Raw genomic sequence first — 21,992 nt, 5'->3', positions numbered from 1 at the left:
AGGTTGCCTGTTTTAAAAGTAATGAGATCATACCATAAAATTAGAGACAAATCATTAGCTTCTAGATATATTTTCTGTAACAAGATCACAGCTGACTCTCCAGAGCATCCAATACAGTGTCCAATTTGAGCACAGCACAGTATCAGAACCTAACACTTTTAACAAATGCCTAGAGTTACATCAGAGAAAACTCCCTGGCCTGTACTCCTGAGCCAGGTAGCAAAAAGATCATTTGGTTCAGTAACTGAGAAAACGCACATTTATCTGCTGGGCTAATAAAGAATGGGCTTTCAACAAGAATCGACTTCACTAAAATAAAGCAATCTTAGTGAGGGTTAAGGAAGAAATTGTTAAGAATAGCTGAACAAAATTTAAGAATTCTTTTTTACATACCTGTAAAAATTACCGCCGATTTCACTGGAATTCTGTAAGCATCACGGACAAGGATATATTATGTGTTCACATAATGAATAAGCCAATATAATTATTTACTTGGTTGAGTACATTTAAAGTAGACAAAAAGTCGTTTCATCCTTCTAAACTGTGACATTTTGACCTATATCTCTGGTGGAAGAAGTCTTGAGAAAATCATTAAGGTCAGTCTACGGTTCAGAATGGTTCATACATAAAGATGCACCAAACCTTAGCAATAATCTGGCAAAGAGGAAACCCTTTTCTTACATAATAATTGTGCTTCAGACTCAAGCTTCTTAAAAGATTCTAGTTTATGTATCTTGTTATTCCCTGCCTAAGATGGAAAATATTTTTATTCTTTGTAAATTCTTTTACCTATTCTCCTTTACGCTGGAAAATTTAATTATGGACCCAACACTTTTTTTCATTCTGGAAGAAATAAATGAAATTAAATCCTAACAACGAATCTAGCAAACTGCCATATGGTGAACATTGTATTTTAAAGAAAAACATAAACAGAAAAAATGGTATAAAATTAACATTCCTAATGAACAATTATTTTTCAAATTCAATTATACTGTATGATTAAAGGCAACCAAACGAAAATGGATAAAACTAATTTCCTCAATAATGTTACATCAAATCAATTTGCAACATCCAGCTTTTGAATTTTAAGGAAATAAAAGTACCTTTATCTCCATTTGCATGTGTACACAGTCTCTTTGATGAAGTGGGTATGGGGGAAAAAAAAAACCTACAATTACTAAAATAGAGAAATATTATTTTAAATGAGCGGCCTAAAACAGAAAAACCGATATATGCAGACATTACTCTAATATCAGTAGATTACAAAACCAAAAAAACCTAACCTATGGCTGTTGAGCCAATTCCAACTCACAGTGACCCTATAGGACAGAGTAGACCTGCCCCATAGTGTTTCTAAGGAGCGCCCTGTGGATTCAAACTGCTGACCTTTTGGATAGCAGCTGTAGCTCTTAACTACTACACTACCAGGGTTTCTATCAGTAGATTAAGAGGATATAAAATCTGAATTTCTTTTTTAAACTTGAGCAATTATTTGATGGCTGGAAAAGATCAGTTCAGGCTATTATTTTTTTCTTTTTCACTCTTCTTTCACCATTAACTGAAGAATATCTACTATAGAAAACGATTAAGGGGTTGGCTGTCCCTTTCATTGTTAGAGTTGTCAAATAGCAATTAGGTTTAGAAGATTTTAACATTGTACCACAGTCAGGTATGGCTGAGTTTTCAGACATTTGTCTTTTTTTTTTTGTCCTCCATAAACAGCCAGATAATTTAAAACTCAAACCAATTCCCTATTAGTTTTGTATGAGTGTCCATAGTTGTGTATCACATAATAATAATATCTCCCATCACAGCTAATTATATCATACATGCTGCCAGTACTTGGCAGAGGTGCGTTTGCGCTGAACATAAAAAATAATAAAATACTACTCATTTTTCTCCCACTGTTAAACTTATGCTTGGTATTTAAGCTACACAGACAAACACATTGCTGTCTGCAAAAGCTTTTATTTCTTCACAGACGGTACTACTAAGCCCATCAGAGAAATGATGCAGTGTTGTGATGAACACTGACTAGACTAGGGGAAGTCTTTTCAGTCCTTGCTTTGACCCTGACTATGTGTTTACTAATACACAAATAACAGGTCTATCTGGTATTCAGTTCCTCACTTGGAAAATGAAAACGTTGAAGCTGAAAATCTTCCTACACTTGTCTAGCTTAAAAATAAGATGAATAGAAATTCTCAGAAAAATAGGAATTGCAGGAAAATTCCTCAACATAATAAAGGGCATAAAAAGCCAACAGCCAACATCATTCTAAATGGAGAGAGCCTGAAAGCATTTCCCTTGAGAACGGGAACCAGACAAGGATGCCCTTTATCACCGCTCTTATTCAACATTGTGCTAGAGGTCCTAGCCAGAGCAATTAGGCTAGACAAAGAAATAAAGGGCATCCGGATTGGCAAGGAAGAAGTAAAATTATCTCTATTTGCAGATGACATGATCTAATACACAGAAAACCCTAAGGAATCCTCCAGAAAACTACTGAAACTAATAGAAGAGTTCGGCAGAGCTTCAGGTTACAAGAAAAACATACAAAAATCACTTGGATTCCTCTACATCAAAAAAAGAACATCGAAGAGGAAATCACCAAATCAATACCATCACAGTAGTCCCCAAGAAGATAAAATACTCAGGAATAAATCTTACCAAAGATGTAAAAGACCTATACAAAGAAAACTACAAAGTACTAGTACGAGAAACTAAAAGTGACCTACATAAGTGGAAAAACATACCTTGCTCATAGATAGGAAGACTTAACATAGTAAAAATGTCTGTTCTACCAAAAGCCATCTATACATACAGTGCACTTCCGATCCAAGTTCCAATGACATTTTTTAATGTGATGGAGAAACAAATCACCAACTTCATATGGAAGGGAAAGAAGACCAGGATAAGTAAAGCATTACTGAAAAAGAAGAAAAAAGTGGGAGGCCTCACTCTACCTGATTTTAGAACCTATTATACAGCCACAGTAGTCAAAACAGCCTGGTACTGGTACAACAACAGGCACATAGACCAATGGAACAGAATTGAGAACCTAGATATAAATCCATCCATATATGAGCAGCTGATATCTGACAAAAGCCCAGTGTCAGTTAATTGGGGAAAAGATAGTCTTTTTAACAAATGGTGCTGGCATAACTGGATATCCATTTGCAAAAAAATGAAACAGGACCCATACCTCACACCATGCACAAAAACTAACTCCAAGTGGATCAAAGACCTAAACATAAAGACTAAAACGATAAAGATCGTGGAAGAAAAAATAGGGACAGCGTTAGGAGCCCTAATACAAGGCATAAACAGAACACAAAACATTACTAAAAATGACGAAGAGAAACCAGATAACTGGGAGCTCCTAAAAATCAAACACCTCTGCTCACCTAAAGACTTCACCAAAAGAGTAAAAAGACCACCTACAGATTGGGAAAGAATTTTCAGCTATGACATCTCTGACCAGCGCCTGATCTCTAAAATCCATAGGATTCTGTTAAAACTCAACCACAAAAAGACAAACAACCAAATTAAAAATTGGGCAAATGATATGAACACGTGTTTCACTAAAGAAGATATTCAGGTGGCTAACAGATACGTGAGAAAATGATCTCGAACATTAGCCATTAGAGAAATGCAAACTAAAACTACGATGAGATTCAATCTCACTCCAACAAGGCTGGCATTAATCTAAAAAACACAAAAAAATAAATGTTGGAGAGGCTGCGGAGAGATTGGAACACTTACACACTGCTCGTGGGAATGCAAAATAATACAACCACTTTGGAAATGTATCTGGCATTTCCTTAAAAAGTTAGAAAAAGAACTACCATACAACCCAGAAATCCCACTCCTCGGAATATATCCTAGAGAAATAAGAGCCTTTACACAAACAGATATATGCACACCCATGTTTATTGCAGCACTGTTTACAATAGCAAAAAGCTGGAAGCAACCAAGGTGTCCATCAATGGATGAATGGATAAATAAATTATGGTATATTCACACAATGGAATACTACGCATCAATAAAGAACAGTGATGAATCTGTGGAACATTTCATAACATGCAGGAACCTGGAAGGCATTATGCTGAGTGAAATTAGTCAGATGCAAAAGGACAAATATTGTATAAGACCACTACTATAAGATCTTGAGAAATAGTTTAAACTGAGAAGAACACATTCTTTTATGGTTACAAAAGCGGGGGGGAGGGAGGGGGGAGAGGGTTATTCACTGATTAGATAGTAGATAAGAACTACTTTAGGTGAAGGGAAGGACAATATTCAATACAGGGAAGGTCAGTTCAACTGGACTGGACCAAAAGCAAAGAAGTTTCCTGGATAAACTGAATGCTTCGAAGGTCAGTGGAGCAAGGGCAAGGGTTTGGGGACTATGGCTTCAGGGGACATCTAAGTCAACTGGCAAAATAAATTCTATGAAGAAAACATTCTGCATCCCACTTTGAAGTGTGGCGTCTGGGGTCTTAAATGCTAACAAGTGGCCAAAGATGAATCAATTGGTCTCAACCACCTGGATCAAAGGAGAATGAAGAACGCCAAGGGCACAAGATAATTATGAGACCAAGAGACAGAAAGGGCCACATGAACCAGAGACTTACATCATCCTGAGACCAGAAGAACCAGATGGTGGCCGGCCATAACTGATGACTACCCTGACAGGGAGCACAACAGAGAACCCCTGAGGGAGCAGGAGAATAGTGGGCGCAGACCCCAAATTCTCATAAAAAGACCAGACTTAATAGTCTGACTGAGACTAGAAGAATCCCGGCTGTCATGGTCCCCAAAACTTCTGTTGGCCCAGGATAGGAACCATTCCCGAAGACAACTCATCAGACATGGAAGGGACTGGACAATGGGTTGGAGAGAGATGCTGATGAGGAGTGAGCTACTTGTATCAGGTGGACACTTGAGACTGTGTTGGCATCTCCTGTCTGGAAGGAAGATGGGAGGGTAGAGAGGGTCAGAAACTGGCAAAACGGTCGCGAAAGGAGAGACTGGAAGGAGGGAGTAGGCTGACTCATTTGGGGGAGAGTAAATGGGAGTATGTAGCAAGGTGTATATAAGTTTATACGTGAGAGACTGACTTGATTTGTAAACTTTCACTTAAAGCACAATAAAAATTATTAAAAAAATAATATGAATTTATCTTTGGATATAAGACACATATGTGAAATTTGCATATAAATCAGTGTGTCTCAAACTTGGCCATCCATGTTCATCACCTGAGGAGATATGAAAATTATCTGTCCCTGGGCATGTGCTCCAGAGCAATTAAAGGAGGCTCCCCATGAGTGGGGCCCATGCATCTCAGGTATGTCTTAAAAGTTCCCGTGTTAATTCTAATGTACAACCAGAGTTGACTGCTCTTTCCCCAGAGCACACTCTTTAATTGTGATTTAAGTGAAAGTTTACAAATTAAGTCATTCTTTCATATAAAAACTTATATACACCTTGCTGTGTACTCCTAGTTGCTTTCCCCTTAATGAGACAGCACACTCCACTTCTCCACCCTGTATTCCCTGCGTCCATTCAGCTAGCTCCTTTCCCCCTGCGCCTTCTCATCTCACCTCCAGACGGGAGCTGCCCACATAGTCTCACATGTCTACTTGAGCCAAGAACTCACTCCTCACCAGCACCACTTTCTGTCTTACAGTCCAGTCCAATCCCCCTCTGAAGAGTTAACTTTGGGAATGGTTCCAGTCTTGGGCTAGCAGAAGGTCCAGGGATGATGACCTCTGGGGTCCTTCTAGTCTCAGTCAGACCATTAACCGTGGTCTTTTTATGAGAATTTGAGGTCCGCATGCCACTGCTTTCCTGCTCCATCAGCGATTCTCTGTTGTTTTCATATGAGGACAGTCATCGGTTGTAGCCAGGCACCTTCTAGCTCTTCTGGTCTCAGGCTGATGTAGTCTCTGGTTTATGTGGCCCTTTCTGTCTCTTGGGCTCATAATTACCTTGTGTCTTTGGTGTCCTTCATTCTCCTTTGTCCCAGGTGGGTTGAGTCCAAGAGATGCATTTTAGATGGCCGCTTGCTAGTGTTTAAGACCTCAGATGCCACTCACCAAAGTGGGATGCAGAATATTTTCTTAGTATATTTTGTTATGCCAATTGACCTAGATGTCCCCTGAAACCATGGTCTCCAGACCCCTGCCCCTACTACTCTGGCCTTCGAAGTTTTTCGGTTGTATTCAGGAAACTTACTTGCTTTTGATTTAGTACAGTTGTGCTGACCTTTCCTGTATTGTGTGTTGTTTTTCCCTTCACCTAAAACAGTTCTTGTCTACTATCTAATTAGTGAATACCCATCTCCCTCCCTCCCTACCCTCATAACCATCAAAGAATATTTTCTTTTGTGTTTAAACTATTTCTTGAGTTTTTATAATAGTCTCGTACAATATTTGCTGTTCTCAACTAATTTCACTCAGCATAATGCCTTCCAGATTGCTCCATGTTATGTTTCATGGATTCATCGTTGTTCTTTATTGTTGCGTATTATTCCATTGTGTCAATATACCATAACTTATCCATTCATCCATTGATGGGCACCTTGGTTGCTTCCATCTTTTTGCTATTGTAAACAGTGCTGCAACGAACATGGATGGGTATATATCTGTTTATGTGAAGGTTCTTATTTCTCTAGGATATATTCCAAGGATTGCTGGATCGTATGGTAGTTCTACTTCTAGCTTTTTAAGGACGTTCCAAATAGATTTCCAAACTCCATATGAGGCACATTTTGTTCAGAGGGTCCCATCCCCCCAGTTAGGTTTTATTATTAGTGGGCTTAGCATACTGCATTTCAACAATGCACTAGACATAATTCGACTGGGCAAATGCTATTTACTTTTTAAGATTGGGCATATTGGCAAAACAAAGTTCTAAACTGGATTGTACCATGGGATTTTGAAAAACTAGCTTTCTATTTCTCCCCATAAAATATAAACAATATGTTCAAAAAGTAAGTAGCACTTATTTTTATACATATGTATTCATAAATAGCATCCATAAGCTGAAAATACAATGTACGCATTATGGCCTCAATGGTGAATTTAGCTTTACTATGATCTTTTAGCTTTTGCATTCGATGCCATAATGCTCTATTGCCCTCACTTTAAAAATTGCCCCTACTTTAGACAATTTAATTACTTGTATATACTATGTAAATACATGTTGTTGTTGTTAGGTGCCATCAAGTCAGTTCTAACTCATAGTGACCCTATTCACAACAGAACGAAACACTGCCCAGCCTTGCACCATCTTCACAGTTGTTGCTATGTTTGGGCCCATGGTTGCAGCCACTATGTCAATCCATCTCATAGAGGGTCTTCCTCTTTTTTGCTGACCCTTCACTTTACCAAGCATAATGTCCTTCTTCAGGGGCTGATCTCTCCTGTTAACATGCCTAAAGTACAGGAGACCAAGTCTCGCCATCCTCGCTTCTAAGGAAATACTTAGTGCTTGAAAAAAATATAATTTATACTATCACTTCCTTTAACTTTGACAAATAAAAAGACATTGCCGTAAAAACTTACATTTTGGTGTGTTTTATAATGCCGAGCTACTTATTATCTTCTCATTGCTGATGTGTATCTCCTTTATGGTTGTTCAAACTATTTGTTGGTTTAAGACATTATGAGTGGAAGAAAAAGACACATTTAAAAAATGTCATCACTCCTTAAATGATCCAAAGCATACCATACTTTTTAGTTCCCGTAAATGAGCAATTTGCCTTTACATTATTTTAGCTTTTTTTTTTTTCCTTAATATTTTCTGAACAGAACAAGAATTGCGTGGTGTCATGGGAAGAACAATGAAACCAAATCTTAGTACTAGCTCTGCTTTTTTATAATTATTTTAAGGTCATTTCTGTTTAGGTCTTTAAAATGCTCAGCCTTGTTTACAATTCAATATAATGTGGTATTGTACAAATAATTTCTACGGTTGATTCCTTTTTGGTCTGGATAGTCGACGATTCTGAGATATGGAATTTACATGTTTTTACAAGAATGAGAATGAGGACTTGCGACAAGGAGAGATATTGAAGTTAATTGGTTACAAAAAATCAATTTTGCCTTCTTAAATGACACAAATGCTGTTTTATCTTCAGGAAATGCATATACTGGTGGGTTACTTTTAGAACAGAAGTAAGAGTAAAAACCAAAAACCAAACCCATTGCTGTGAGTCAGTTCAGACTCTTAGCGACATTATAGGACATAACAGAACTGCCCCATAAGTTTTCTAAGGGGCAGCGCGTGCATTTGAACTGCTGGCCTTTTGGTTAGCAGCTGAGCTCTTAACCTCTATGCCCCTCAGGGCTCCAAAGTGACAGTACACTCTCTCATAATCCCCATGGCAAATGTCACACATTGGTAAGAACCCTAAATGGGGTTAAAGGTAACTCTGTGTCACTAGAACAAAGCTTTGCTGAAGTAAACGATTTAAAATGAGTGTCAACTCAAAGGAAAGCCTGGTGGTGTAGTGGTTAAATTCTATGGCTGCTAACCAAAAGGTCGGCAGTTTGAATCCAGCAGGCGCTCCTTGGAAACTCTATGGGGCAGTTCTGCTCTGCCCTATAGGGTTGCTATGAGTCGGAATTGACACGACGGCAATGGGTTTGGTTTTCTTTTTTGGTCAACTAGAAAGAGCACTGGATCTGGAGTTTCTAGACCTGGCACTGCCATTAGCTGGATGCGTGACTTTGGATATGTTACTTAACTTCATAAAGCTCTGTTTTCTACTCCTTTTGTGATTCTTGCTTTTCTCACAAACAAATCACAGATTCAACCTTGGTCACAAGAGTACCACACCTTCTGTGAGTTGCACCAAGCAGGAGTATATTTTCAATCTCAGGATCTAACTTTTTTTATTTTTGATCTTTATAAAATTTATATATATATATATATATATATATTTTCAGTTCATTCTCTCTTTTTCTTGATTATTGCCTGTTTACTTAAGCTACTACATTTCAAAATTCCCTAATTGCTGATAACCAAGAAAAAGATAATTTTTTGCAACAACAACTAATACATGATTTATTCAGACACTTCAAAGACTCTTGGTTTGATGTGAATTAGAGCATAAGTCACAAAACATTTTAAATTGGTTTTCTTCTTTACTTCCTGTTGTGCTTTAAAAAAAAATGACTTTTGTTCTGATTTTTGCTGTTTGCTTGGTAAAATATAATAATTCTCAGATGAATGTGATTGTTTAATATCATTTTTGCCACATCCTGACTTACTAGTCTTTAGAAAACAATTTTGTCTATCTAGTACTTAATTTCCACTTAGTGTTTCCCTTTAAAAGGAAAATCAATTTTTGAAAGAATTTTGTGTGAAAAAGGCATGACAAAAGTTACAAAGGGTCAGTCATAGAAAGAGCACATGACATCAGAAATATTAACGAGGGTATTTTTGGCCAATATTGTTACCCTTTCGACGGCACTGGGTTTTTGGGTTATTGTTACCTGTCTACTTTTTCTGTACTTTTTAAGGACTTTATAGTACCCATATACTATAACTTTTATAATGAATAAGATAGTCTATCTTTTCTTAAAGATCATAGAGTTTCCAAGAATAAATCATTTACACAGAAAAAGTTAAAGAAAAACAAGTAATTGTGTTTATTAAAAATAAAATTTTGTGGGGCCCAATGTATGATACATGGTAATCACCTGTCATCTTGTCCAATACACATAAATATCAATCAAAAAACCAGGCGCTTGTTAAAATGTACTGTGGCAACAGTCATGTGCTAGCCTCTCAAAGATCAAAAACATATGAAATACTGCCTGACTTTAAAGACCTGTGAATTTATTTTGAAGACAAGTCAGTAGAAAATAAAAAGCTTTCCACTGTGTGATATGGGCTCTAAGTGTTGTGTGTGTGTTGAAGATGGCAAAACAGTGAAGACAAGCTGATCCTGAAAGGTAAATTTTGTAGGAGAGGCTTAAGCTGGGCTTTGGAGGATGCCTAGGGTCTCAATAGGCAGAGGGCAATCAAGGTGAAGGTGTGAGAGTAGAAATAAAAATGACAGGATTGTGGGCCAATGAGAAGCTTACTCAAGTAGTGGAAAAGAAGTTTGGTTAGGCAGGTAGATATATCTCGAGGGCCTCAAAGTCTAGCCAAGAAGTTTCTAATTCAAAGTAAAGAATGTGTTGTAAACAACATGCTCTTCTTTATGACTGGAAATAGCAGATGCACAAAAATATTTGACTAGAGTTCATAGCACTCTGTAGACAACATGCTAGGCAATCAAATATTTATTGGATTATATGAAGTGGAGAATTGAGAAAGGAGCAGGGAGTTAATGAGAGAAGCAGCCTATAGAGCTACAAGGATGAGCAAATCAGTCAGAGAAAGATAAGGAAATCAACAACCTCTAACTTTTTATTTTGAAATAATTTCAACATTACAGAAAAAGCTGTAAGACTAGTACAAAGATTTCCCATATATTCTTCACCTAGATTCCCATATAAGAAAACAACAATTTTTATGGGCTTCTAACAGAGTTTGCAAGATGGTTTAGAAGGGGGTCACAGGGACCACTCACTTGGAAGGCTGTTTTTTGGGGGGTGAGAAAAAAAGGTTAGTGTAGAGTTTACACACAGTGGACAAGCAAAAACAGCTGTGGATGTGAATGGCTGAAGCATCAGAGCAGAAGGGATAGATATAAGAGGACTTTTAAAAAAGAAATGGCAGGGTTTGGTGGATATCTACTATTGGAAGACACAAAAGGCACATTAAAAAAATTTTTTTTAAGGGTTCAAGGATTGAAGACTAGGAGGAGAATGGTGCCAAAGAGTGGGAGTAAAGGGCTGAATGATCAGCATGGGGCTGTGGATTCCGCAATGGAGCTGTTTACCTTTGCGTTTTCCAAGCCACTCTTCTATCCCAAGCTTTTCTAATACCTGTACTTTCTGCTCTTCTTTCCCACCAGTCAGATGCCACACCTGTCTTTTCTATTTACCTTGGCAAATTCTTCTCCCAAAATAGGTTGATCACTATTTTGAATTTACTCTTGAATAATATGTCTTCCATCAGGTTTTATCCCCATTGTCTTATCAAACTTGTCACGAAATGGTAAAAGCTGCTTTATAAGATGTTGAATAATCTCACTTGAAGCAAAAACACAGCATAGTGGAAAATATGTCCATTATGTGCTGTCAGAATGAGTGATTCCAACTCCACTTGGAGAGTGAAAAAAGCAGAAAACAATTAATATATACTAGAAAAAATCCTCTTTGAGATTCTTTCCTCTGGGTAGTAGTTCTCAAACTTTAGCGTATTTCAGAATCGCACAGGTGGGTTAGTTAAAACACAGACTGCTGGACCCATCCCCAGGGTTCCTGATTCAGCACGCCTGGGGTGGGGCCAGAGAATTTGCATTTCCAACAAGTTCCCAGATGATGTTGATGGTTCTGGTCTGGGACCACACTTTGAGAGCCACTGCCATGGTGTGTACCAAGGAAGAGAGTCTGATAATTACATAAGTAAATATGGGATGGCATAGAGGATATGAAGAGTATTCGTTTGTAATTTATTTTTTATTCATCTTTTCCAATTTTCATAAGGGAATTTACCACTAAAGGTGTGGAACTGAGAGACGGTAGGTTCTGAGGGTAACTCTACAAGGGTTCCCCAACATGCTGCCACTGGCCTTTTTTATCAAGCTTCACTGACTGGTAAAAGTAGCTAAAAATGAACTAGCTGTAACTTGGCAATTTTTATATAGAGAACAGAGATAATATTGCATAAGGGAGGTGGGGGAAAAACACAAGTTTAATTATACTATGTTATTTATATTTAACTCTGCTTTTACCAAGTTATCTATTTTGCCTATCCAAAGATTACTAATTGCTAATTACTAAACACTGACCTTTCAGAAGTGAGGTTAGACTTTGTACAAATAAAGTGCATGCCACGCTCAATGAAGGCATATTTTCAAAGCACTTCCACCCCTGCCAAAGAAAATTTAGATGTTTATTGTGATAAAGTGTATTCAAATAAAAGGCTTATCAATCATCTTAATAAACACTGACAAAAAACAGGTAACTATTTTCTCTGCCTGTTGATTACCACGATACTGATTTCTAGAAGACCTGTGTATAGTAAAGCTAACAATACACCATTCAAAACCAAGATTTATTCTGAAGCGGTATGTGCTGTAAATCAGACATATACCTGTAATATATTTCACCAGTGCTCCTGAGATCAAATCAGCCACCCATTGCATCACCACTGGATAAAAAAAGGAAATTTTCTCCTCTCATTCTTGGCTATTTTATTATATAATAATGACCATACTCTTATCGAGAAAGAATTGCCTTCAGTTCTCATATTTTACACAGACAATTTCTTATTATGCAAAATACTCTTCATATTTAATTAACAATTAGTCCTTAAATGGGGTTTGTAAGTTTACTGATTGCATGTTTTAATTAATAGGAACATCGCTTTTGCTCACATTCTTTAATGAACAAATAGATCATCACAGGTACAACTTTAATTAGGCATTGGTAATTCCTTCCAGTGTTCTCTTTTCAGTCTTGTTCATAAGGGATTTAACACACCTGCTCGGATTCCAGCCTTCTGCTTGTGGTCTCATTTTTGCCCTGAGTCTGATTTCGTTGATCTCTAGAGCATGGATTTCACCATGTGTTGGGCTACAGAGAAGGACATCTAAGCTTGAACCATGATTTTCTTTATCTGTAGCTTTATGACCTTGGGTAAATCATTGTCAGTTCCTTCTTCTCAGGCCCCTGTTCTATGAAGTAACAGGGTTAAACTACATATTATTGGCAGTTCTCTTAACTGACGATTCTAAAGCAGAACAAATTTTCTAAGACTGCTCTCCAGCAATGTGGTAGAGGTCCCCACGCATCAATTCCTGGTAAAGAATTAAAGAGTTTCAATTAAGGATAAATTAAGAGGTTTTAACCTTTTTAAAAAGAAGTATCAATCCACTTGTATCCCAGAATATATAATGAACAATTTTATAAAATATTCAGATTTTTGGAGCCAGTGTTTTGCTGGTGAATGTTTAACAATAGGCTGAAAAAAAAAAAAAAAAAAAAGCCTGAAGTTGTCGTATTTGGTCATTTCTGTGGTGTAAGTACTTTTACCACGGCTAATTTCGAGTTACCACTGCCAAGGTAAACGTGGAGTTGAGGTGAGATCAGGTGCACAATCTGTTTGTTGGTTCCAGCACTTCCTCACCCTGGTACTACCAGGAACACTCAATACTTGGGGATAGAGACCCAGTTCCAGGACCACCTCTAACTTCACATAAGATTTTAAGCAAGGTATTCGATCTATTTTGGATTCTGTTTTCTTACATATCAAATGTAGGTGAGGGAGAGCACTCCTTCTATTTCTGTGACTACAATGGCATATTAGTTATAAAATCATTTTGAAAAGGTTAAGCTCTTTGCCAGATGAAAATTACTATTTTATTAAAAGGGAAAAAAATCCATATCCAATAAATGCAATTAAAAAGAACTTTCAACAAACTAAAGTTATCAACTTACTGATTAAGGTTTTGTTTTGTTTTGATTCAGGAAATAGAAATCTATGCAAGCTAACTGTAATAAATCGAAAGAAAGGACATTAGCCATTGCTGTGGTTATGAGAACTAGAAAGCAGCAGGAGTTGAGGTCAGCCTTATTTCCTCAGGGTCTTTATGTTCTCCATCTTTGGCTCTATCCGGTTTTCTCTTTCTATGCTTACACATTAGGTCATTGCTAATAAATAGCTTTTGTACCCCAAGCTCCTCCACCCACTATTGCCTGATCATGGACTCTGTGGCGCTCTAAGTTCAAATGTGAGAAAGAGGAAGGAGGGGAAAGATGAAGTAGGGATAAAGAGCAAGAGGAAATGAAGAAAGAGTGGGAGAAGGGGAGAGAGGAAGGGAGGAACAGAAAGAGAGAGAGAAGCAGAGGGAGGGGGAAAGGAGGGGCAAAGGGAGGGAGGAAAAAGGGAAGGAAGGAAGAGAGAGAGAGATTGATTTATTTGCCTTCTGAATGCAATGAATTTGGGACAGGTGTACATATTTGTCCCAAACAGGTATGGCAAGATGAGATTCACATGAGCCAACATTTATGTAGCTATAGCAAGTGCATGAATTGAGTTGATAGGGGTTTTTGTTTTTGGGTATAGCAAGCACATAAATGACATAGCTTTTTTTTTTTTTAATACTTTATTGTGTTTTTGGTGAAGGGTTACACAGCAGTTTAGGTTCCCATTGAACAATTTATACATAAATTGTTCAGTGATATTGGTCACTTCTTCACAATGCATGAGCATCTTCATTATTTCCATTGTGATTGTTCCATTTCCATTAATATAATTTCCCTGTCCTCCTACATTCTCATTTTTGTTTTAAAGTAATTGTTGATCTTTTGGTCTCATATAGGTGATTTTTAATGGAGCACATTACTTATGGGTAATATTTATTATTTTCTGAGCCACTTTGTTATTTAGCTACAAGGTGACCTTTGGTTCAAGGTTTGAAGGAGTATCTCAGGGCAATAGCCTGTGGAGTCCTCCAGTTTCCACCAGTCCAACAGATCTGTTTTTTGTTTGTTTTGTTATTGTTGTTAAAGGAATTTGAGCTTCTGTTCCACTTTTTCTCCCATTTTATCAGGATCCATCTATTGTGGTCCTGATTAGAATGGTTGATGGTGGTAGCCGGGTACCATCTAGTTCTTCTGGTCTCAGGGTAGAGGAGGCCATGGTTCGTGTAGACTATTTGTCCTGTAAACTAGTTTGTTATTTGAGTCTTTGGTTTCCTTCTTTTTCTTTGGCTCTGGATAAGTAGATGCCAATAGTTTACCTCAAATGGCTGCTTCCAAGCTTTTAAGATCCCAGATACTGCTCACCAAACTAGGATGAAGAACATAACTTTATGACGTATATTATGCCAATTGACTGAGATATCACACAAGACTATAGTCCTAATCTTTCAAACCCAGAAATCCAATCCTGTGAGGCATTTGGTTATGTCTAAGATGTATCCATAACTGTGCCCCCATGCACTTTATCATATATATGAATATAAGCATATACAGTCACACAGATGCATATACAAACACCTATATTTACATACCTATATGAGTCAGAATTCACTCGATGGCAATGGGTTTGGTCTTTTTGTTTTTTATACACATATATGCCTACATATATACTCACATATTTTTTTCCATTTTTTTATTGTGCTTCAAGTGAAAGTTTACAGCTCAAGTTAATTTCTCATACAAAAATTTATACACTTATTGTTATGAGACATTAGTTGCAATCCCTATAATGTGACAGCACACTCCTCCTTTATAGCCCAGGTTTCTTGTGTCCATTCGACCCATTCCTGTCCCTTCCTGCCTTCTCATCCTGCCTCTGGACAGGAGCTGTCCATTTGGTCTGGTATATCTGATTGAACTAAGAAGCACACTCTTCACGAATATTATTTTACATTTTACAGTCCAGTCTAATCTTTGTCTGAAGAGTGGGCATTGGGAATGATTTTAGTTCTGGGTTAACATAGTGTCGGCGGGCCATGGCTTTGGGGGATTCCTCCAGTCTCAGTCAGCCCATTAAGTCTGGTCTTTTTACGTGAATTTGAGTTATGCTTTGCACTTTTTTCCTGCTCCATCAGGGACTCTCTGTTGTGTTCCCTGTCAGGGTGGTCACTGATGGTAGCCAGGCACCATCAAGTTCTTCTGGTCTCAGGCTGATGGAGTCTCTGGTTTATGTGGCCCTTTTGTCTCTTGGGGTAATATTTTCCTTGTGTCTTTGGTATTCTTCATTCTCCTTTGCTCCAAGTGGGTTGGGACCAATTGATGCATCTTAGATGGCTGCTTGAAAGCTTTTAGGACCACAGACACCACTCACCAAAATGGGATGCAGAACATTTTCTTAATAAACTTTGTTATGCCAACTGACCTAGATGTCCCACTAAACCGTGGTTCCCAGGTCCCAGCCACAGCTACTCTGTCCATCAAAGTGTTTGGTTATATTCAGTAAATTTCTTAGCTTTTGCTTTAGTCCAGTTGTGCTGACTTCTCCTTCTTGTACATTGTCCTTGCCTTCATGTAAGATGATTCTTGTCTACTATCTAGTGAATTCCCTTCTCCTTCCCTCCCTAAAAAAATAAAAATCAAAGACGATTTTCTTCTGGGTTTAAACCTTTTCTCGAGTTCTTATAATATTGGTTTCATACAATATTTGTCCTTTTGCAACTGACTAATTTCACTCAGCATAATGCCCTCCAGATTTATCCATGTTGTGAGATGTTTCGCAGATTCATCATTGTTCTTTATCGTTGCATAGTATTCCATTGTGCATACGTACCATACTTTGTTTATCTATTCGTCTGTTGATGGGCACCTAGGTTGTTTTTACCTTTTTGCTATTATGAACAGTGCTGCAATGAACATGGGCGTGCATATATCTATTCATGTGACGGCTCTTATTTCTCTAGGATATATTCCAAGGAATAGGATTGTTGGATTGTATGATACTGTTTCTAGCTTTGTAAGGAAGTGCCAAACCAATTTCTAAAATGGTTGTAGCATTTTACATTCCCACCAACAGTACATAAGTGTTCCAGTCTCTCCACAACTTCTCCAACATCTATTATTTTGTGTTTTTTGGATTGGTACCATTTGGGGTGAGGTGGTATCTCATTGTAGTTTTGATTTGCTTTTCTCTAATGGCTAATGATTGTGAGCATTTCCTCATGTATCTGTTAGCCACTAAATGTCTTTGGTGAAGTGTCTGTTCATATCCTTTGCCCATTTTTTAATTGGGTTATTTGTTTTTTTGTTGTTGAGGTGTTGCAGTATGTTATAGATTTTACAGATTAGACCCTTATCGGATATATCATAGCCAAAAATTTCTTCCCAGTCTTTAAGTTCTCTTATTACTCTTTGCTGAAGTCTTTTGATGAGCATAAGTGTTTGATTTTTAGGAGCTCCCAGTTATCCAGATTTTCTTCTGGTGTTTGTGCGTTGTTAGTTATGGTTGTATTCTGTTTATGCTATGTATTAGGGCTCCTAGTGTTGTCCCTATTTTTTCTTCCATGATCTTTATCATTTTAGATTTTATTTTTAGGTCTTTGATCCATTCATATATATTTTGTGGTTGTTTTTGATGTTGTTTCAAAATTATATATGCCACAGCAATTACCAACACGTCCTTTTTTCTTGTGTACTTTTTAGTGACATTGTTTACCTTCATAAAGCTGTGTACACTTCACCCTTGTTTGGTGTTACCTTTCCCATCACCAAAAATAACAAGTGTGTACTATCTAAAAAGTGAATTTCGCCTCCCCTCCCCATCCCCTGGTAACCACTAATGAACATTAAAAAAAAAAAATTAGTTTCTGTATATTTACTCAGGTTGTGAATAGTGCTGTGATGAACACAGGTGTACATATGTCTTTCCATGTCATTTCTATTAGATTCTTATGTCATTTTGCATTCCCACCTGCAATGGATGAGGGTTTCAATTTCTCATCATCTGGTCCAATATTTTATATTGTTTGTTTTTGTTTTATCTTGTCCATCCTAGCGGGAGTAAAATGGTATGTTATTGTGGTTTTGATTTGCATTTCTCTGATGGTTAATGACATTGAGCATCTTTTCATGTGATTGTTGGTCATTCAGGAGCACTGGTGTGCAGTGGTTAAGCACTTGGCTGCCAACTGAAAGATCGGTGGGTTCAAACCCACCAGCCGCTCCATGGGAGAAAGATGTGGCACTCTGCTCTGATGATGATTTACAGCCTTGGAAACCCTATGCGGGCAGTTCTATTTTGTCCTGTAGGGGCTCTATGAGTCAGAACCAACTCAACAGCAGTGAGTTTGATTTTGGTTAGCCATATGAATGTCCTCTTTGGTGAAGTGTTTGTTCATGTCCTTTGCCCAGTTTTTGATGGGGTTATTTATCTTTTTTTGTTGTTAAGCTATGGAAGTTTTCTGTACTTTTAGATATCAGACTCTTATTAGTTATATCATTCACAAAGATTTTTTTCCCAGTCTATAGGTTGTCTCTTTACCCTTGATGAACTTTATATCATATCCTTTTAATGAAAGTGTTAAAAAACCAACATCATTATTGTTTGGTCAACAAGTGAATGCTCCTTCTCTGAAGTCACTGGTGTGTTTTCCAAAGAAATATCTGATTAGATGTCCCTATCATGGGTATGAGTTTCAGCTGAGGCCTGGTCACTTACTCAAAAGCTCATTGTGATATTAAAATATCAACTGTAAATTCAGTTGGAAAGCACATCTGTAATAGGACTGACAGAGAACTACCTTGACATCCCCATGCTTTAGTGAAGTCAAATGATATGGCTTAAACAGGCTGGAAAATCTTACAGAGAGCATTTTTACAAGACTCAGGTTGGTGTGAAGCTGTAGATTCTCCGCAAGGCAGAGTGTCATCTGAAATAATGAAGTCTTATTAATCAGCATTTTAAATGACAACAAGCCAAAACCACAGCCAACTATATATAAAAATACAGCCAAATTATGGGGACTAGAGCTGCCAAACAGTTAGAAAAAAAAAAAAAAAGCTTTGTAATCTCCTGCTGCAGTTTTAGCAGTCCTCATTGAGAGAGGCAATTGGCAGGTCAAGAAACAAACCAGAAAGAAAATAGACAAGAAAGCCATACTCTGTGAACTTGCTGAGCAAAATTGTGATTAACTGGTTTCTAGAAAAACGCATTCTATCTCACAGGCTGAGACTAGCGGGAATTGCATGTCCTGGTTTCATTTTTTTTTTTTTTTTCAGAATGCATCCGCAAGTCCACAACAGAGTAATAAATCACACGGGTTAAACCCGAAGAATTTTGACAAGAAGCAAATTTACTCTGATAGAACAAAATATAAATAAATTGCCTTAGATGTAGAATTAAAAACAATAGGTCAGTTTGAAATGGGTAAAAGATACTATTGTTAATTTTATGAACTAACTGGATCCCACATACGAGATCCAATGAAGCAGACAATTCTGTATCCAGAAGCTTCAGTTATATGCCATGTTTTAGTTTGCAACTTATTGAACACAGTTACATATTGTCACTAAAATTTTGATTATTATTGCCATTGATTATATCAAAGAAAGTACCACGGATCCTTAAAGGTTGTGACTTTTAAAGTCTTACTGCATTCTGCAGTTTGAAGAGGAAAAAAAAGGAAAACTACCATGGACTGTATGAGGTACATTAACAGGGCAGGTGCTCAATACGAGTTTGACTTTTATACTGAGGAGTAAAATTGAAAACCATTATGGAGGGATAACACTTTGTGCTATTAACCTGTTTTTCTCCTCCCAGTAGTCACTATGTCTTCTCACCCCAATTTCATCAGAGAATTGGCTCTGTGCTCACTGACTCAACAGAGGGACACGGCTGGGCGGAAAATAGAAATTCCCTGTAATTTTCTCTGGCTTTGTGTTTCCAAACCCCTGGCCCTTAGGAAAAGTTAGAGCACTTACAGAATTAGTACCAGAAACAGAAAACCAGGATGGAAAACGAACATACTGGACAACAACACGTGGGAGAAGGGTTTCCAATCAGATCAAAAGAAATTTCTCAGGATGAGGGGAGGGGTATATGTGGGAAAAGAGAACAGGGATGTTTGGAGGGCTGGGTGGGCTTTCTAGCAGTACTGCTAGGGTGCGGAATGGCTGTGTTGTGGATCTGAAGCATACAGGATCCACACAGAATATCACAGAAAGATTCCATACCCCCAATATGAAATAGAAAGAGCAAAGAGCTACTGGTGATTATGAGGATGGCCAGCTCAGTTGTAACCTGTGTGTCCATATGGATCAAATACAAAATAAGAGATGTGGAGATTTGAGACCTAGACTGAGATTTCAAAGAGCCTGGAAGGATAACTGCTTGAAACAAAAGTTAAGCTGAGTTAAAAAAGAAAAATAGGAAATACTGTTTCTTGCTCACCTGAGACTGTGGGATTCAATCTGAGTCTGCTTCTTTCTCTTCCATGTGGTTTCTATCAGGCTAAACCTGGATTCCCCTCCCATCACTGTCCTGTTTCTACAGAACCCAGCACAGGACCTACGCCTTTCCAGAGTTCCCCATAACTCATTAGTGATGGGCCTATGATCCATTTCAAGCTGATCTATTCTGTTCTTAGGCTTTCCTGCTGGAGCTATCAGGGAAGAGGGTTTGTTTCTCTCCGATATGGCTGTTAAACCAGGAAGAGGTGACCCTAGGGCAACCAGTGCCATCCTTGCCTACCACATAGGAGAGCCGCCTGTGGAATTGGAAGGTGGAGAGGCAAACAGAAGTGAAAAATGGAGACCAAGCCTGCCCTTAATCATTGTGTGAGACCCACAATTCAGCTTTGCCTGATGCTTTCCAGTTAAAAGAACCAAAAACCCTCTTTCTTAACTTAAGCAATTTTGAATAGTTTCTGTCACCGACAGCTAGTTGTTTGTAAATTTACCCAGACATATAAATATACATGGATTTAAAAAAATCTGAAACATAAGTTATATATTTAAAAAATTTAAACATATATCTATATTAAAGAGTGTTTAGAATCTCTATATTTTAATGATTATACAATGATATGGCTATATTCAAACTATTTTCTTTTGGCCATATAATTTTTTAATACATATTAAATATTATCACAGGCTGCCTCTTTTTTTTTTTTTTAATTTCCTTGCAATATATACCTAAAAGGGGAATTGTTGGGTCAAGCCTATATATATATATATTTTTTTCTGTCTCTCCGTACTGCTAAATTATGTTTTCACAAATTGGGGGATAATTATGTATTCCCACCCAAGGGGTAGAAATGATCTATTTTACCAGAGATTATCAAAATTACAAAACAAAAAGTTTGGCAGCCACTATTCTTAAGTTTAAATCTATTTGCCTATAGTTCTGGAGCTGAAACTCATTTCAGCTTCAATAGAAGACCACAGACAAGTTTTAAAATATGCAAATATGCCTTACCAACTTTTCTTTAAGAAGTGATAATCCCTTATCCAGGAATTTTATACTAAGAAATCTATGACATACTTATAAAATGATAGTATTATTTAGATACCAGGTGAGCTGCAAACATCTGGGAAAGCTGATAAATAGTCACATTCTTCAAGAATATACATTATTTGAGAGGTCAACACGCTAATAAGCTACTTAAAAATATGTAACAGGGGCATGTAAAGGTTAAAATTTTCTTACATTAAAGTACAGAAAATATTTTGATGATAAGGATGCATGAACAAGTAACATCAATATTATGAGGAGGAAGCACTAATAAATCAAGTACTATTATCTAACGTCAGTAGCCAATTATCTTCAGACTAGTTAAGAAAGAAACCAAGCAAGCAAGCATGGGAGGGACAGAATAAATTACAATAAATTAAATCAATAAAGGGATGTTTTGATTCATAAAGTTGTTAGACTATAGCCAACAGTCTATAAAATGGCAAATTCTACTACAATAACCACCCTCACATTTCAGCAGTGCTTTATAAAGTACTCTTACATATAAGATTTCATTAAATCTTCACAATTTGATGAAGTCTATACAACAGGGAGCTGCTGGCTGCTGCAAACAGTTTAAGCTCTTGTTTTTAACAGAAAGGACAGAAAAGTTGGAAGCTGAAGTCCACCCAGAGGCACGTTAGAAGAAAGTCCTGGAGATCAACGTCCAAAACATTAGCCATTGAAAACCGTATGGAGCACAGTTCTACTCTGACACATCTAAGGTCACCATGAGTGGAAACTGACTGGATGGCAGCTGGTTGTTGTTGTAGGGAATCACCTGTGTGTGTAACCATTTTAGTGGCAGTGGTCTGGAAAGTAGGAAGTGACATTTGTGCAGAGACCTAGGTGGAATGAGTGATGAGTCATGCAAACACACAATGGAAGACTGTTTCAGAAAGAGAACAGCAAGAATATGATCAGGGATT

General features: G+C 37.5%; 1 protein-coding gene and 1 long non-coding RNA gene across 4 annotated transcripts in view; both read right to left on the bottom strand.

Annotated features, from left to right (window-relative positions):
* PRKG1 (protein kinase cGMP-dependent 1) overlaps positions 1-21,992 on the bottom strand; it is a 1,397,311-nt gene that overhangs the window by 801,648 nt on the left and 573,671 nt on the right. The gene's annotated exons all lie outside the window — the stretch shown is intronic.
* LOC111750315 (uncharacterized) lies at positions 386-12,924 on the bottom strand. Of its 2 annotated transcripts, none has more exons than XR_002785475.2 (6): positions 12,612-12,924; positions 11,918-11,999; positions 11,009-11,228; positions 7,572-7,649; positions 1,104-1,177; positions 386-425 (listed from the first exon to the last, which is right to left on the bottom strand). It is a non-coding gene; the product is annotated as an uncharacterized LOC111750315 (long non-coding RNA). The 2 variants fall into 2 exon arrangements; XR_002785476.2 differs by having other exon boundaries at positions 396-578.

This window comes from Loxodonta africana, chromosome 16 (genome assembly GCF_030014295.1).
Source record: "Loxodonta africana isolate mLoxAfr1 chromosome 16, mLoxAfr1.hap2, whole genome shotgun sequence".
In the NCBI taxonomy this organism is placed as follows: domain Eukaryota; kingdom Metazoa; phylum Chordata; class Mammalia; order Proboscidea; family Elephantidae; genus Loxodonta; species Loxodonta africana.
This window is presented reverse-complemented; position numbering and strand designations above follow the sequence as displayed.